Genomic DNA, 16,997 nt, shown 5'->3' on the forward strand with positions numbered 1-16,997 from the left:
TTTATGATAACAGTCTGCTATACCAACTCAGGACTACAGTTTGTATCTGATCATCACTTCACCTCAACATCATTTAGCTGTAATAAATGGACATTCAGTGAAACCCAGATGAGGACGGGTTCCCTCTTGAGTCTGGTTCCTCTCAAGGTTTCTTCCTTATGCCGTCTCGGGGAGTTTTTTCTTGCCGCAGTCGCCACCGGCTTGTTCATCAGAGACAAACTTACACAAAGAACATCTTATTTTTATCACCACATTATCTGTATAAAGCTGCTTCGAGACAATGTTCATTGTTAAAAGTGCAATACAAATAAAAATGAATAAAACATCTGGTTTTGTTGAAATAGCAGGTTAACAAATGATAACTCGATAAATAACATGAATAAAAGCTCCATCAAGCCAATTAACATGCAAACTGTGGAAACACTTCATATAAACAGAATGTAGAATCACTGAAAGCATTTTAAATGAGATTAATTTGTCTGTTTTGTGTACATACAGGATTCAGAGCCATTTTTCTAGATTGATATTTGAAGATAATTTTGTATTAAAAAAAATATTTTATAGTGTGTTTGTGCTTTAAGTGCTTTGGGACTTATGTGTCCAGTTGGTCATGTGACCAGAGTGAGGCGTACAGAATCATCATAATGTCATCATAAAAATTCTAGTATCTCCTTGACAACCGCCAAACAAACAGCAGCAAGAAGCAGCAGAGATTAGCAGCAACTAAGAAACATTACAACTTCTCTTCTATTGAAAATTTCTTCATACAGGTACCTGGTAAGTCGTCTAAATAATTATGGTAGAATATTGTAGATTATTTAGTAGAAGACTTGAAAAGTAAAAATGTATTATTTAGTGACATTAGCATGGGTAACTAGCCGGCTAGCTAAGCTTAGCTTTTATAGTTTAGCTTTTTATATTAATCCAACAAATTGACCTAATAATTAGTATAGATCCTATTAGATACAATGAAGTATCTTAATTTAACCTATTTAGCCCATATTTTATTCAAACTCATGTAACCTGTTTATTCCAAGTATAATTAACATAATATTCTAATAAATAGAGTAGAATAGGGTCAGACTGGGACTACAATTTTATTAATCCTTGCAGCCGTGGCATGATTTATGTGTTGTGAAATTTTTTGCCATTGTTTAGACAATACGTACAGCTTCCAGTGTATAAAATTACAGGTAAAGAGTCTTCTACAGAAAACATCTCCACAGATATGGATCAAAACATCTATGTGGATTTGGATGGAGGGATTATGGCCCTAGTCGATGAGAAAAAAATGACTGTAATAAACGTTTCCTTATAACTAAAAGCACTAAACCCTTTCTATGCTACAATTCTGATCCTTTGATTATATCGTATATAAATCATGTTGTCGTGCATATTTTATGCTGTGTGCAGGAACATGGCAGCTGGTGAACAAAGATGGCTTCTGCAAGGTATGCGTCTGCATCAAGGCACGTGTGCGTACATCGAAGCATGTGCTGAGGGGTATCACTTTAACTTTGTCACCTTTAGAGATACCTGCGATGCTTGTTTTTTCCTTGTTCTTTAAAAGCATTGCCTGTGGTGCCTGGAGCAGCCCACCTTCCTTTAGGTAAACGGTGCCATCATTTACCCCGTAAATGGTTCAGGTTTCCTCCAGAAAAAGACGAATTTGTTTGGGAATCTGATGCAGACCTTTAGAGATACCTGCGATGCTTGTTTTTTCCTTGTTCTTTAAAAGCATTGCCTGTGGTGCCTGGAGCAGCCCACCTTCCTTTAGGTAAACGGTGCCATCATTTACCCCGTAATTGGTTCAGGTTTCCTCCAGAAAAAGACGAATTTGTTTGGGAAACTAATGCAGACCGATTCAGACCGGTGATCGACATTCTGCACCATGCTGACATGTTCTCCCCAGAGGGAATGTGGCTAGATTCCATCCAGAACTCTGTCTATGATCTTCCTGCAGGACTTCAGCTGATCACCCGTATCTTTCATGTGCGTAGGGCTAATAACCTTGCCCAATCGTTTGGAGTTCCTGCCCGCTCGCTGGGTGCTCCGGGAACTCCAAGTTTTCTGTTCACGGAATTCGTCATGCAAAGCACCTTTGTAATGTACTACACCATTACCTTCTGTGGCTATGTTCTATGGACAACTAAACCAGCGAAACATCGTGATTGGAATTGTCGTCCTATCCTTTGTTGCAAAAGTCACACAATCGGAACAGACTCAATGGTATTCTCATTCTCATGGTGGTGGTTTGCGGTTTTACGATGCGGTGTGGTCTGCACTGCAGTCTCACAGTTCTATATCTGCTCCCCTGCCGCACTGGATCAGATGGCTATCGCCCATTCCAGTAAAAAAAAAAAAAAAAACGAGAGAAAAAAAAGGCAAGTGAGTCTGGACATCAAGGACAGGAACTGAAAGCTAAACCTCTCCATGTCCAATAATAATTAATAAAATCAATAAAAATCTAAAATATTAAATCACTTGTTTATTGAAGTGTTCGACATCATTAAATCCTGATTCTAAATCAGTGTTTCTCAACTGGAGGATGCTTTTAAGCTAAATAATTAAAATCCACATGATAAACTTTCAGGAGGGAGAGGGAAACTGGTCCTCAGTGCCACATTGTGCAAAACACCACACACCCTGATAATCTTGTACACTTTTAACGGGTGGTATAGAAGTCTTCCACCTGAGACATCCAGAGCTCCACATATGCATTTCAGGAGGTGAGGAGCGTCTGATGGGTGAAGCCTCTGTCACCTGCCATATTATAGACTACATCAGGACAATGTTTACAATTTCTACATGTTGTTAAACTCAACAAGAAGCCAGTCATCTTGTCCTGCAGCTGCCTGTAGTCTGTTCCCTACACTGCTATGTGTCAGGATAAAGGAATCATGTGCTGAAGAAGGTCAGCGTGCCACAATGTTTGTAAGGGTCGTGTTAGAGTCACATATGACTTGCACTTTACCAGAAAGCATATGCTGTTTATTAACATAAACAAATTCCTTTTCATACAGAGTCTTTACAGAAATATGAGTGCAGTCAATTGTGTTGATTACATTTGGAAAACTGAACATTGCTGCAAAGTGCATTTTAATTTTAGCCTGTTCTTGCACAGTAAAGGGAAACAATAGGTTGCTTTCGTAACCCCGGTTCTCTGAAACATCGAGTGGAGAGATCCACCTATGGGAAGGGCATCCGTACCTGACCTCTGCAGAAGCATCCAATTGCACCAAGTCTGGCTTGACAGACAGGAGCGCGTGCCAATGGCAGGTAAGGCAATGCCCCTTACCCGAGTGCATAAGGCACCTGCACGCGCTACCTCTCCTCATTGAGCATATCCGCTTCTCGTGCAGCAAGCGGGGCAAACTTAGTGGATCTCTCCACTCGATGTTTCAGAGAACCGGGGTTACGAAAGTAACCTATTGTTCTCTTTCATCATCTCGTGTTTGAGATCCACCTATGGGAGATATAGACAACTCCCCGGTTGCCCAATACACTCGTAGCGAGGCCCTGTAAGCCAGAGGACGGCCAAACGGGTGGTGCACGGCACGTCACAAAGCATAATAATTAACATAACTAGGCCGGGCAGACGGGGTTGAAAGGGGTGCAGGCCTAGTAGCATGTGGCTATGAAGAGCCCACACTTAAGACTGCATGAGCTACCGGGGTTCGGGTAACATCGAGCCGGTAGTACCTAACAAAGGTGTGCGGAGAGGACCAGCTCGCAGCGGCACAAATGTCCTGCAAGGTCATTTGTGGGGAAAGCCCCAAAGTGTTTAAATTCGCCCTCTCACGGGCCAGGCCCAGAGAGCCACCCTGTCTGGGTGAGGATGATAGATTTCCCCGTTCGCTTGGGCCAGGAGGTCTGTGCGTAAGGGGAGGGGCCAAGGCTCTGCATATAAAAGAGGAATTATCTCCGCAAGCCAAGGTGCCTTGGGCCACCTGGGAGCTATGAGGCTCAGAGACAAACCCTGCACCGCGACCCTGGCCAAGGTCGGGGTTATCAGGCAGAGAGGAGGGAAAGCGTAGAGCAGCGCGCTGGGCCACGGGTGAGCCAGCGCGTCTACGCCGAGGGGTGCGTCCTCGTCCCGAAGCTAGAAGAACATAGGACAGTGGGCGTTTTCGCGCGAGGCGAAGAGATCAACGGTAGCCTGGCCGAACCTCTCCCAACCTCACTATCTGAGGGTGGAGGCGCCATTCTCCGTAGAGTGGGTTTCCTCTCGACAGAAGGTCTGCGCCCCTGTTCAAAATGCCCGGGACGTGAGTCGCCCGTAACGACAGAAAATGCCGTGCGCTCCAAACCAGCAACCTGTGAGCTGAGCATGAGGCTTGGAGGAGCGCATGCCACCTTGACGGTTGATATGTGCCACAGCTGTCGTATTGTCGCAGCGCACCAGCACATGATGTCCCTGCAGGCGAGGCAAAAAATGCTTTAGAGCTTTTAACACAGTGAGGCGCTCCAAATAATTTATATGGGCTGAATGAAGTGAGTTCGGCCATACACCGTTCACTGATCTGCCCTCCTGTGTGGCTCCCCACCCCGTTAAGGGGGCATCTGTCGTTACCACTTTCCGCAGCATGATCGCCCCGAGAGGGGTCCCATGCGCGTAAAACTCCGCAGCTCTCCAGTGGCGCAGCGCGGCCATGCACGCGCGCGTCACTGTGACATAGCGGCAAAGATCGCGCAACGGGCTGAGATGCAGGGACAAAACCCACTTCATAAAAGCCCTCATTCTCAGAAGACCTAGAGGCAATGCATGGACAGCCGAAGCCATAAAACCCTGTAATCTGAGGCATGTGCGATACTGTATGCGCGCTCCTTCCCTGAACCGCGCGAGACAGTTCATGAATGAAGAGATGCGCTTCTGTGACAGGCGCATGCGCATCGTAACGAGATTCAGCTCCAGCCCCAGGAATATGACCTCCTGAGCAGGAGTGAAGTTGCTCTTGTTCACATTGACTCTGAAACCGAGCGCAGCGATGTGAGAGAGCACACGGGCAGTGTTTTGAATCACTTTCTCTCTCGAATCGGCTATAATAAGCCAATCGTCTATGTATGTGAGAATTCTGATACCCGCTGATCTCAAAGGCGCAAGTCCCGCCTCCACACACAGACAGAACGTCCTCGGACTCAGCGCGAGCCCGAACGGAAGGACCGTGAATTCGTAACACACGCCTTGGTAGGCGAAACGAAGGAATTTCATGTGCGGAGGATAGATGCTTATGTGGAAAAAAGCATCGCTCAGATCGATCTAGCAAAACCAATCGTTCTGCTTTATTGAACGTATGAGCAGGCCGTGTGATAACATTCTGAAATTGTATTTCCTTAAATGTTAGTTCAACACTCTGAGATCCAGAATAGGACGGAGCGAACCGTCTTTTTTCGGGACCAGGAAATAGCGAGAGTAAAAACCCTGATCGCTTAGATGCGGGGATACAACTCGAATCGCTCTCTTCTCGAGAAGAGATGAGATTTCGTCTTTCAGAATGTGAGCGGAGCTCTCATCCGTATGGGACCATACCACTCCGTTGAAGCGCGGGGGTGTTTTGGCAAACTGAAGTCTGTAACCCCTCGTGACTGTGTGAATCACCCAATCGGGGGCTGAGACAGCCAGCCAGCCTGTCACGTGACTCCCGAGCGTCCCCACACAGCCCGGCGAAATGCCGAGAGCCGTTCCGGCCGGATCGCTCATTAATGGTGCAATGGCGCCATCTAGTGGCCAAACTAGAGACGACATGCGGGGATCTGGGGAACAATTCTCTCCCAGAGACGAATTCATAGGATTCGTCAGTTATTGATATTTTTTTTATTTTTTGTGTTTTTTTGTGAAAAACTGGGGCCGTAGCCTTTATTAAATTTGTGAGAGGAGAGTGAAGGGGAGTGTTTGGTGACACTGCTTCTGCACTTAATCTCACATCTTTCCCCACTGGAACTGCACTCTGGACGACACGGGGAACAGTGAAGCCTGTGCTAAACAGAGAGTGACCCTCGCCGGCGAGGGGGGGCTGACCTCGCTGAAGGAGAACCTCCGTCTTTTGGACGGGCGAACTTGGAGGGAAGAACAAGTGTCCGGAGGGCTGGTCGCCCATGAACGCGGAACAAAAACCCCCTGTGGCCGAGCATCAGGTCGGCCGTCTTCGTTTAGGACCCGAAGGGGCGGGGTTGGGGGGTTTCCTCGCCGCGGCTGCAGCGAAGGACATCTTACCCCAGGGCTTAGCAGGCGGGGGAGGTGGCCCGCTCTGCTGAGCCGGTGGTTTCCCGCTAGGTCTGTAATTTCTGCCAGTGTAGTGGGGATGGCGTCCCGCAGCAGAAGTGTTAGATGGCTGCACAGATGGTGTCTGATGCTGCGCCTGCTTCATAGGAAGACACAATTTGAACGTCTCGTCCTCCTTCTTTTTATCATCGCATCGTTGTTGCATCAGGGCCACAGCCGGGCCAAAAAGAGCTTGGCCGGGTTCAATCGGCGCTCCTGCGATGCGACGTTTCTCACTATCAGGGAGAATAGAAAGATTGAGCCACAGTGCACGTTCTCCGACCACCGATAAAGCCATAGAACGCCCGCTCGCTTGGACAGCCTGACGGGCATTACGGAGAACAAGGTCATTGACCGAGACGACCTCCTTCCAGAGATCGGGCGATGGTGACCCTTTCTCCAGTTGTTGACCCAAATCGATCAGGAGTTCGGCCTGATACGCGGCCAACAGCGAGGAGACATTAAGAGCTCGTATAGCGAGAGCTGAGGCTTTGTACGATGCCTGATGAAGCGATGCGGAGAAGCGATCTATTTTACCCGGGAGGACGGGCTTGAGTGGGGCGAGCAGCCCGCCCTGAGATGGGTTGAGGTGTCTGGCGATGGAAGGCTCGATAACTGGGGGATCGCCCATGCCGAGACTCGCCATATCCTTAACTTCCAACCCAGCAAGACCGTGTTTCAGGTCGAGCGGATCTCCCCAGGAATATCTCATGTGTTTAGCACATGCAGGGAGGACGGGAAGCAGCTTTCTCGGGCCGGAAGGAGGTCCCAAAAGCTTGCCGTCATATACGTCTCTCTCCTGATCCGAAGCATTCAGGAGAGCCGGCCATTCGATGCCGAGCCGGGCGGCAGCGCGTTCACAAAGCTTCAGCAAAACCGATTGAGATGGGGCGGGGGGAGCCTGAGGGGCCACGGAGGACGGGATGGCGACCTCGTCATCCGAGCCGTCGAGAAGGTCCGCCTCGATCTCATCCCCGGAACCTGTCGGTCCTTCGGGGAGACGGTTGTCGACCGGTAGTAAATCCTCGAACGGGGAAGGACACAAGTCAGCCCAGTCAGAGAATATCGCACCGCGGGAGGCCCCCGGGTGCGCAGCGGCGTCGCCTTTTTCCCCCTCCGAGTCGGAGAGCTCAAAATCGACACACTGCGAAGCGGGCGTTTTGAGTCTGCGACGCAGGAGCTTTTTTGGGAGCGCCAGGCAATGGCTACAGTTCTCCGGGAGGTCAATAGCTTCTTGCGCATGCTTGAGACCCATGCAGACAACACAGAAGGGATGGGAATCCCTCGCGGCGATGAGTGTGCCGCACGCGGTCGGGCAGGCCCGCGATAGGTTGTCCACCGGAGTAGCCGGTGCCGCTTTAGAAAGCGCCATAAAGAAAAAAAAAAAAAAAACCTGGCTGAGGACGGGCACGTCCGGCGGAGGCTGATCAGACGATATGTCCTCCTGAAGATGAAAAAAAAGTGCAGTCCAGAAAAACCAGGAAGCTGTGAGGAAAAAATTGCAGAAGTCGCGAGAAGCGAATGTTAACTGAGGAGAGGTAGCGCGTGCAGGTGCCTTATGCACTCGGGTAAGGGGCGTTGCCTTACCTGCCATTGGCACGCGCTCCTGTCTGTCAAGCCAGACTTGGTGCAATTGGATGCTTCTGCAGAGGTCAGGTACGGATGCCCTTCCCATAGGTGGATCTCGAACACGAGATGATGAAAGAGAACACATTTAAATAAAGTCATGTCTATTGCATTAGGGCATATAGCTTATCTGTTTAAATTAAATCATCATCATCTTAGAAATGTTCCTTACATTTACGTTTTGCACTAAATCACCCAATACAGGCACGTTGATGTTTTAAGTTGTTAGTAAATAAACGTACTTTTCATTTAAGTCCTCAGTTCACCTGTGCTCGTATATTAGCAGCGCAGCACCAGCCTTTACAGTATGTCAAACGCATCTGATTCGGAGTCCAAAAAGTGTGTGTGTGTGTGTGTGTATCAATGTCAGACAGCACGCGTACTGCTCGGTAGGTCGCGCATGCTCAGTATAAACAATTCGTTGGTATCAGTAGTATGTCGGACGTGACGAAAGAAATGGTTCTTGATACAGTACTGGTGACTCGAGGACAGCAGTATGTGTGCTGCTCGGAATCGGCAGGTATCATGCTCAGTGATGATCACTTGTTCAGCAGCATGTTTCAGTTTAATGTGTATACTGTTGGAAAAACTAGAGAAGAACCCCTTTCTCAGGGATATTGATTTATTTTGAGTCGGATAGACGGTCATACACATTCAAAAGTGAGTAACTTGAGTAATTTTGTTGATTAGTGCTGATTTGAGACGCGAACTGTTTTGAACGATTCAGTCCGATTTGGTGAACTGATTCGACCGGTTCACTAAAAAGAACCAGTTCAAATGAACGATTAGTTTACGAACCGGACATCACTACTATAGAGTTCTTTCACGCGCTCCGGTCGGAAGTTAATGTTGGGCGCGTGAGTTTTTCCTCCACTTTCCGCGCGAGCTTCAACCCCGTTTTTGTCCCGGATTTAGCGGATGTTTACCCAAAGGTTAGACACAGTGAAGTGTAGCAGCTGAGCTGCTCGGGGAACAGCTAGTGGACATTCTGGAGTCATGAACCTCTGCATTTTTCTTCCAGTGTCCTGATTCTATACACCTCTGATCATGAAATCAGAGTCCAGACGGAGATCTTTAGGAGAACCTTCACACACTCCTGCTGCTGCTGGATCAAAGGTACAATTTATTCATGTCTCAACTTTCAGTGTGGTTTGCAGGGCAATTTTATTTAAAAAATCCTTTTACAAGGAAACACGAAATTTCTCCCCAAATATTTAATCAATTCAATTCAATTAATTTTTATTTGTATAGCGCTTTTAACAATGAACATTGTCTCAAAGCAGCTTTACACTTTAATCAATTGTCCTATTTGATCTGTTCTTCGGCTTTCTACTCAGTTGATAAAGTAAACAATGTTTGATACCAACAGCTTTTACACATGCAACCAGTTAACAGATCAAATATTCACATGCGTATCCCAGTGATCTCCCAGAGGAAGTTTAGTTTTAAAGTAAAGTATTAAGTGGCAGACTGCAAGTTTGTTTAGTTTCTGCCTCGCACTTTTAGATCATTTATTAGTATTACTTTTGAAAATTAGAACCATATTTCCACTGTGTTGAGTACTAGTGTAGCCTGAAATCACAGTGTTGATAGACCCAAAGAGAACAGGTGGTCTTAGCCTAAAAGGCATCTATTATCAAAATAGGCCAACACAACTACATCTGCTCGAATACACCCCGTTTAATCAGAGCATAAGCCTGTATGTCAACATAAGCAATGCTTACATGTGATTATAACAGGAGACAACATACAGCGGATAAAATAAGTATTGAAAATGTCACCATTTTTCTCAGTAAATATATTTCATAAGGTGCTATTGATATTGTTAGATTTTTATTATTTCCCATGTGATCAACGATGCCAGTGGTGTCTTTTCTGATCAGGGAAGAATCACAGCACACAGAATGGTACAAATGTTCTTCTTCAGTTTATTGCAGATAACAGACAAGTATATACACACTGGAATAACCCTGAGCTAAAGCTGTTCTTGATTTGGTAAGTAGACATAGTAACTGGAGATGTGTGCATCCAGATAAAGACTTCCATAAAGATTACATAGGAATGTGTTTAGAGAACCAGTGTGGGAACCATCTTAACACTAACAGACATGAAATCCAGACATACAAAGATATCAAACCATTCAGAACATTCAGAAGTTTAGAAATCCTTCTGTAACCAATGCAATCAGTATGTTTGCAACAGTAAGGATGCGAAGGTCTTGAGAGAGCTCTTCGCTTTTACCCATCATGAGATGTTTCTTGTGTGACACCTTGGTAATGGGACACCTTTCTACAGGCCATCAGTTGGGACTGAAGCAGCTGATATTAATTTACAATGACAATAGGCAGGATTGCTTTCTAATTACTGATTGATATCTACTGCTGTCTTGGCTTTTCATTCCTTTTTGCACCTCCCTGTCTTCATGTGTTCAATACTTTTTCTTGTGTGTGTGGTGTTTCACAACATTACACAACTTCATTTATGGACATGTATGGTTTGATTTCTTTGTATGTGTGGATTGCATGGGTTGTTACCAACATCTGATAAAGATTTCATGTCTCTAGCACCTTTAGAAATATATTTACTGAGAAAAATGTTGACATGTTCAATACTTATTTTACCCGCTGTATGTATGTATGTGTACACTGGCATGTAGGGGAGATAGATGTTGGAGAATGGAGTGCTGCTGGTGATGGAGAAATAGGTGAATTAATGTTAGCACTAGCAGAGCTGTTCAGCTCCTTGCTACTGGAGATAAATGGATTCTGATCATGAATTCTCCTCCTGTCCATTGAAATGTCCAGCCATCAGTATGCATGCAGTATGAATGCAGTCTGTATTATTAACAATAGTCTGAATTGCTGTACATTAATATGAATGCAGTCTATATGAATAGCCAAACATGTATAACAATAGTCTGAGTGTCCCCCGGAGTCTAGCAGGGGGAGGAAGAAAAGGACCTGCGCAAAAAACGATGTACAGTAAAACCCAGAGTGACTTATTTCCTTCTTCTTCTTTATTTGACTTCTTCCATTAGGGGTCGCCACAGCGGATCATCTGTCTCCATACCCCCTGCCCTCTACATCTGCCTCTTTCCATCCTCAGCATTCTCTTAACAATATACCCCATGCCCATGAAACGATACTGCTGCTCACAGATGGTCACCTCTTCTCTCAGCCTGGCTTCCACTACTCTTTCCCATAACTTCATGGTGTGACTGATCAACTTAATTTCCATGTATTTACTGCAAGTCTGCACATCCCCCTTATTCTTAAAGATCAGTACCAGGACACTCCTTCTCCATTCCTCAGGCATCTTCTCACCATCCAAAATCCTGTTAAACAATCTTGTTAAAAACTCCACTGCATCGCTCCTAAACATCTCCATGCTTCTACCGGTATGTCATCTGGTCCAACCGACTTTCCACTCTTCATCCTCTTAATCACTGCTCTCACTTCCTCCTTACTAATCCTATCTACATCCTGCTTCACCAACTCCACATCATCCAACCTTCTCTCTCTCATTTTTCTCATTCATCAGCTGCTCAAAATACTCCCTCCACCTTCTCAACACACTCTCCTTACTAGTCAACACATTTCCATCTCCATCCTTTATTGCTCTAACTTGCAGCACATCCTTCCCAGCTCGGTCCCTCTGCTTGGCCAATCGCTACAAATCCTTTTTAAATTCTTTTGTGTCCAACTTCTCCTACAGCTCCTCATATGGCTTTTCCTTTGTCCTTCACCACATCCCTCTTTACCTGCTGCTGCATCTCCTTTGTACTCCTGCCTACTTTTGTCATTACTCTGTCGAACCCAATTCTGCTTCTCCAACCTCTTTCTCCTTCTGCTTTCCTGCACTTCCTCATTCCACCACCACGTCTTCTTTGTCTTCCTTTCTATTTCCAGATGTCACACCAAGTACCTTTCTAGCTGTCTCCCTTATCATTTCTGCAGTAGTTCCACAATCATCCAGCACCTCTTCACCACCACCGAGCCCCTGTCTGGCCTCTTCCCTGAATCTCACACTACAGTCTTCCTTCTTCAGTTTCCACCATCTTATTCATCTTTCAGACCTTAATCTACTCCTCTTCTTCTTCTTCATCTCCAAAACCACCCTACAGACCACCATCCGATGCTGTCTAGCTACACTGTTCCCTGGCAACACCTTCTTCTTCGTCTTTTTCCGGCTTCTCCCATTAGGGGTCGCCACAGCGGTTCATCCTTCTCCATATCCCCCTGTCCTTTACAACTGCCTTTTTCACACCAACTACCTGCATGTCTTTCTTCACCACTTCTATAATCCTCCTCCTTGGCTTTCCTCTTTTTCTCCTTCCCGTCTCCATCCTCAGCATTCTCCTACCGATACACCCCATGTCCCTCCTCTGCACATGTCCAAAACATCTCAATCTCGCCTCCCTCACGTTGTCTCCAAAACGTGCTACATCGCTGTCCCTGGCAACACCTTACAGTCGGCAATTTCCTTCAGGTTGCATCTCCTACATAGAACATAGTCTACCTGTGTGCACCTTCCTCCACTCTTATACGTCACTCTATGATCCTCCTTTTTCTTAAAATACGTGTTCACCACTGCCATTTTCCTCTTTTTAGCAAAAGTCTACCACCATCTGCCATTCCACATTCTTCTCCTTAATTCCATACCTACCATCACCTCCTCATCACCTCTGTTTCCTTCACCTACATGCCCTTTAAAGTCTGCCCCAATCACCAATCTTTCATTTCTAGGTTCACCATCTACCACTTCATCTAACTCACTCCAGAATTTTTCCTTCTCCTCCATCTCACAGCCAACCTGTGGAGCATAAGCACTTGATGATATTTATCATCTCCCCTTCAACTTCCAGCTTCACCTTCATCACCCTATCAGAAACTCTCTTCACCTCCACTACACTCTTACTGTAATCTTCCTTCAGAATCACCCCTACACCATTTCTCTTTCCATCCACACCATGATAGAACAGTTTAAACACCTCCAATGTTTCTGGTCTTATTCGCTTTCCATTTGGTCTTCTAAACAAACAACATATCTACCTTTCTCCTCTTCATCATATCAGCTCCCTCTCTCCCTTTACCAATCATAGTACCAACACGAACCTCCACTCTCCTTCACTTCTTTTTCCGCTGCCTCTGTAGACGTCTTCCTCCTCTCCTTCTCCTCCTTCGGCTAACCGTAGCCCAATTTCCACCGGTACCCTGTTGGCTAACGATACATGTGGTGGTCGATGGTAACCCGGGCCTCGACCGATCCGATATGAAATTCTGATTCGTGATCTGCATGTTTGATTTGGCACATGTTTTACACTGGATGTCCTTCATAACGCAACCCTCCACATGTATCCGGGGTTAAGACCTGCACTAAGAGTGCACTGACTTGTGCAACACTAATGGCTGGGTCAGAGTATCTTCTTTCTGAATGTATCTAAATTGTGTATGTAGAACACTTTGGTCAGGAACTGTTCACATTTACATTTAGGTAGGTGATTTTCAGCTAAGAGTCTGAAGGCGGAGGTACATGCTAACAAGTTGATTGAAAAAGTCCTCATAGACCAATAGAAGGAAGTAGGTTGCTGCTTTTGACAGCCACAGATAATTAACTGCAGTCGTCATCAATGTATTGTTGTCCCAACCACAGGGATTTTCACACATCATTTGGAAGACAGCATGCAGATCAGCTCAGTAGGTACAGATCGTTTGCACCAGTCCAGATTTTGAGCTTTGTTTGATGAGAGCTACTATTAGCCAATGTTCTGAATCAGAAATTTATTTTGCTAAATCCAAAATCACCCAAACATTGCTTGAACATAGTTTCAGGTAGCTTTGTGATCGTGGACTGAATCCTGTTAAGCTCTGATGTTATCACAGAAGCACAACGGGTTCCACAGTCTTTTTCTCTGTCTCCTGGAATTGAAAATAAGATGATATAATGCTGCCTGGTCTGGTACTGGGAAAACTCCTCCACCTTGAAGACATAAATATCGGGGATTTTGGAAGATTTTATACAAGTATTAAATAGTTAACCCTTTAGGCCTCGTTGTTGCGTGAGCGCAACAAATAGCCCATTGTTCTCAGGTGTTGATCTTTAGCAATAGGTTAAATAAAAATGGAGAAGAGTAACCATGACTAACTATACATCATTCTAAAGCTTTAAGTCTCAAGCAGTGATTTCAGATCTCTGTTTTTCAATGGAGCAGTACACAATAACAACGTGCATAAAAAAACCGCACTATTTACATTATTATAATTCCGAATAACTTTCACATAAAAAAAGACATCTTGCTGGTAAAAAAAAAAAAAATATGGCTGGTAGAAAATAGTGTTAAAAACGGTTGAGAAAAAAATTATAATAAAAATTAAAAAGTAAAAGAGGTGGAATCCTGGGTTGAGACTCCACTCTCTCTGCAGGTGTTGTCATGTTTTTTTTATGATCCACCTCTCATTTCAAACCTTTTCTTTCCAGCCAGTAGCATTATGGAAACAAAATGATTGATGGCAAATGTAGCCAATAAGTGCAGGATTCTAACGATATATAGGAGGATTTTATTCTCCACGTGTGTGAGTCTTAGTTTTATTACAATTTACAAACTCTTACTGCCGGAAGTAGCTCGTGCATAGTAACAAACCAGGAAGTGATGCAGCTCTCAGGTGAACACAAACAGCTGTTTATAGCTCGGGCTAACTAGCCTTTGTTTACAAAAAAACAAAGAAAACAAGGAAAAAAATGGACAATCAAAAAAGTTGTTTTATCTGAGATTTGCAAAAAAGCAGCGATGTGGAAAATATTTTTGGAAGCGGAGTAACAACAGAGACTTGGAGATCTGCATGGAGATGTGATTTTACATCTGTAAGTTACAATATATCTCCCTTTATAGTTTTATACGATTTTATTGGTTTTATTGCCTGTTAGTTTTTATAAGAGAAATGCTTGAAAAGTCTGTGTGTGTGTGTGTGTGTGTGTGTGTGTGTGTGTGTGTGTGTGTGTGTGTGTGTGTGTGTGTGTATTGTTGAGATTGGAATGGCCAGACATCAATATGAATGGTCATGACTGTAGAACAAGAGCTTGTCTGGCTACCTGGCCATCAATATGAATGCCAAATCAATATCAATAGCCCCAAACATGTAGAACAAAAGCCTTTAATGGTCAGCAGTTCATTTCTATGCAGACTGTATGAATAGAGTATGAATGATCACCTGAGTTTAGCAGGTGTCTCTCAAACAGGGGGAGGGAGAAAAGGATCAGACATAATCTCAGATAAATGTTTGTAGGAATCTCATTTGTTATGAAAATTCTTCATAAAATTTGAAATATAAACTCATGAGACATGTGGCTTTCAACCCAGTGCTGTTCTGGATTGCTCCAGGACTGATTTCATGTATTTATATATAAAATAAAAATAATGTTCAATGCAGGAAATGTATTTTCATGAGACTTCATCATCTATAACTTAATATCTCTTTGAGCAATATCAACTTTGATGATGGAGAGTAAAGCTCAAAGTGTCTTCTTTCCAAAGATATTTAAATTGTGTATGTAGCACATTTTTATCAGGAACTGTGAACATTTAAACTTAGGTAGAGCATTTCAGCTGTGAGTCCTAAAATTTGGGTGGGGAGGGGCGAACCAGACATAGTCTTGGATAAATGTTTGTAGGAATCTCATTTTTTATGATATCTTTATTCAATTTCAAATATAAACTCATGAGAAATGTGGCTTTTAACCCATTACTTTTCTGGATTGCTTCAGGACTGATTTCATGTATTTATATATGAAGGAATAAAAAAATTTCATATCAGATTACTATAGCAGACATTTCTGATAACATGCAAGACCACATCTAAAATTATTACAGTATATTGAATCATTTTATATTGTTTTCCAGATGCACCACTGCTCAGATTGTGGGAAGAGTTTTACTAAAATTGCTGTTCTGAAAAGACACCAGCGTATCCACACAGGAGAGAAGCCTTATCACTGTGAACAGTGTGAGAAGAGTTTTACTCAACAGGGTAATCTCAAATCACACCAGCGTATCCACACAAGAGAATTTAAATAAAATGTAAATCTGTGTGACATGAACAACACATATTTCTTGTCCACTTAAATCCCACCCTCCCTCCATCCTCTACGCCGGCTCCAACAGTTCAACACACTCCCTTCATCCTGCACAGGGCCGGCCCTGGTCAATTTTCTGCCCTGGGCAAGATTTTACTTGGTGCCACTTCCCTCACAGCCCATTCACCAATAATCATTGTGTTCAAACATTCATAACCTTATTTTAAATTGTTTCCAGTGAAACTATAAAATATAGGTGCTGTCTGGGTCACATTATAAATTAAACACAAACAGTAAGAATAATTACATCTGGTATTTCTGCACATAAATGTCTTTATTTAAACACTTCTTTATCATACAGTACTGTTTAAACGTCCACTTCATTTTAAAAAGTGTTCGATGTCCAGTAGATGTCAGTAATGTTCTACTAAACTTAAGCTCCTTCTAGCGGTATCACGATGAATTACACTGTACTACACTTTTAAAGGGAATTTTACATCAAATGTTGCTTTTTTTAAATAAGCCAAGTTATAAACAAAGATTACCAAATTAGTACAGTGGCCGAGAAGTGCAAAACACATAAACAAATCCGAAAACAAAATAACAAATGCAAAAACAAAACAAATCCAAAAACAAATGAACAAATCCGAAGACAAAATAACAAATCCAAAAAACAAATTAACAAATTCAAAAACAAATTATTATTATTATTATTATTATTATTATTATTATTATTATTATTATTATTATTATCATCATTAATATTAATAATTATATTATAGATATTTTTCTTGATAATATTAAACCGTCTTAAACTTAAGAGATTAATATAAGATAAGAAAAACCTTTATTCGTCCCACAGTGGGGAAATTTCTTTGTTACAGCAGCATGAAAAAAAATTAATAAATAATAAATGCAAATATATAAAAGAATAGACGAATAAGACATACTATAATATTACAACTATATACACAACACAATATATAAATACAGATGAGGGAAAGTACGTATTGCAGGTTGTATTGCACACAGGTGGTAT

At 43.5% G+C, this 16,997-nt stretch overlaps 2 protein-coding genes and 2 long non-coding RNA genes across 8 annotated transcripts in view; 2 read left to right on the top strand and 2 right to left on the bottom strand.

The window, feature by feature from the left end:
• The window catches only part of LOC310724664 (uncharacterized protein), a 391,691-nt gene that overhangs the window by 335,932 nt on the left and 38,762 nt on the right, over nt 1-16,997 (top strand). Inside the window, exon 1 of one of the 2 annotated variants that reach the window (XM_083538929.1) lies at nt 9,196-9,373. The exons of the other annotated variant lie outside the window; for it this stretch is intronic. The gene's annotated coding sequence lies outside the window, so the exon portion shown is untranslated. Of the gene's footprint in view, nt 1-9,195; nt 9,374-16,997 lie in introns of those variants that run through there. 2 annotated transcript variants of the gene reach the window in all.
• Nucleotides 1-16,997, top strand: part of LOC310724284 (uncharacterized protein) — a 699,798-nt gene that overhangs the window by 52,248 nt on the left and 630,553 nt on the right. The window lies entirely within an intron of this gene.
• Nucleotides 1-16,997, bottom strand: part of LOC310725572 — a 69,685-nt gene that overhangs the window by 10,448 nt on the left and 42,240 nt on the right. The gene's annotated exons all lie outside the window — the stretch shown is intronic.
• On the bottom strand, nt 9,832-15,681 carry LOC310725501. 2 transcript variants are annotated; one of them, XR_014533383.1, is made up of 3 exons: nt 14,024-15,681; nt 12,482-13,233; nt 9,832-12,061 (listed from the first exon to the last, which is right to left on the bottom strand). It is a non-coding gene; the product is annotated as an uncharacterized lncRNA (long non-coding RNA). The 2 variants fall into 2 exon arrangements; XR_014533384.1 differs by having other exon boundaries at nt 9,832-13,233.

The sequence above is a fragment of the Silurus aristotelis genome (assembly GCF_946808225.1).
Source record: "Silurus aristotelis genome assembly, chromosome: 1".
Taxonomy (NCBI): domain Eukaryota; kingdom Metazoa; phylum Chordata; class Actinopteri; order Siluriformes; family Siluridae; genus Silurus; species Silurus aristotelis.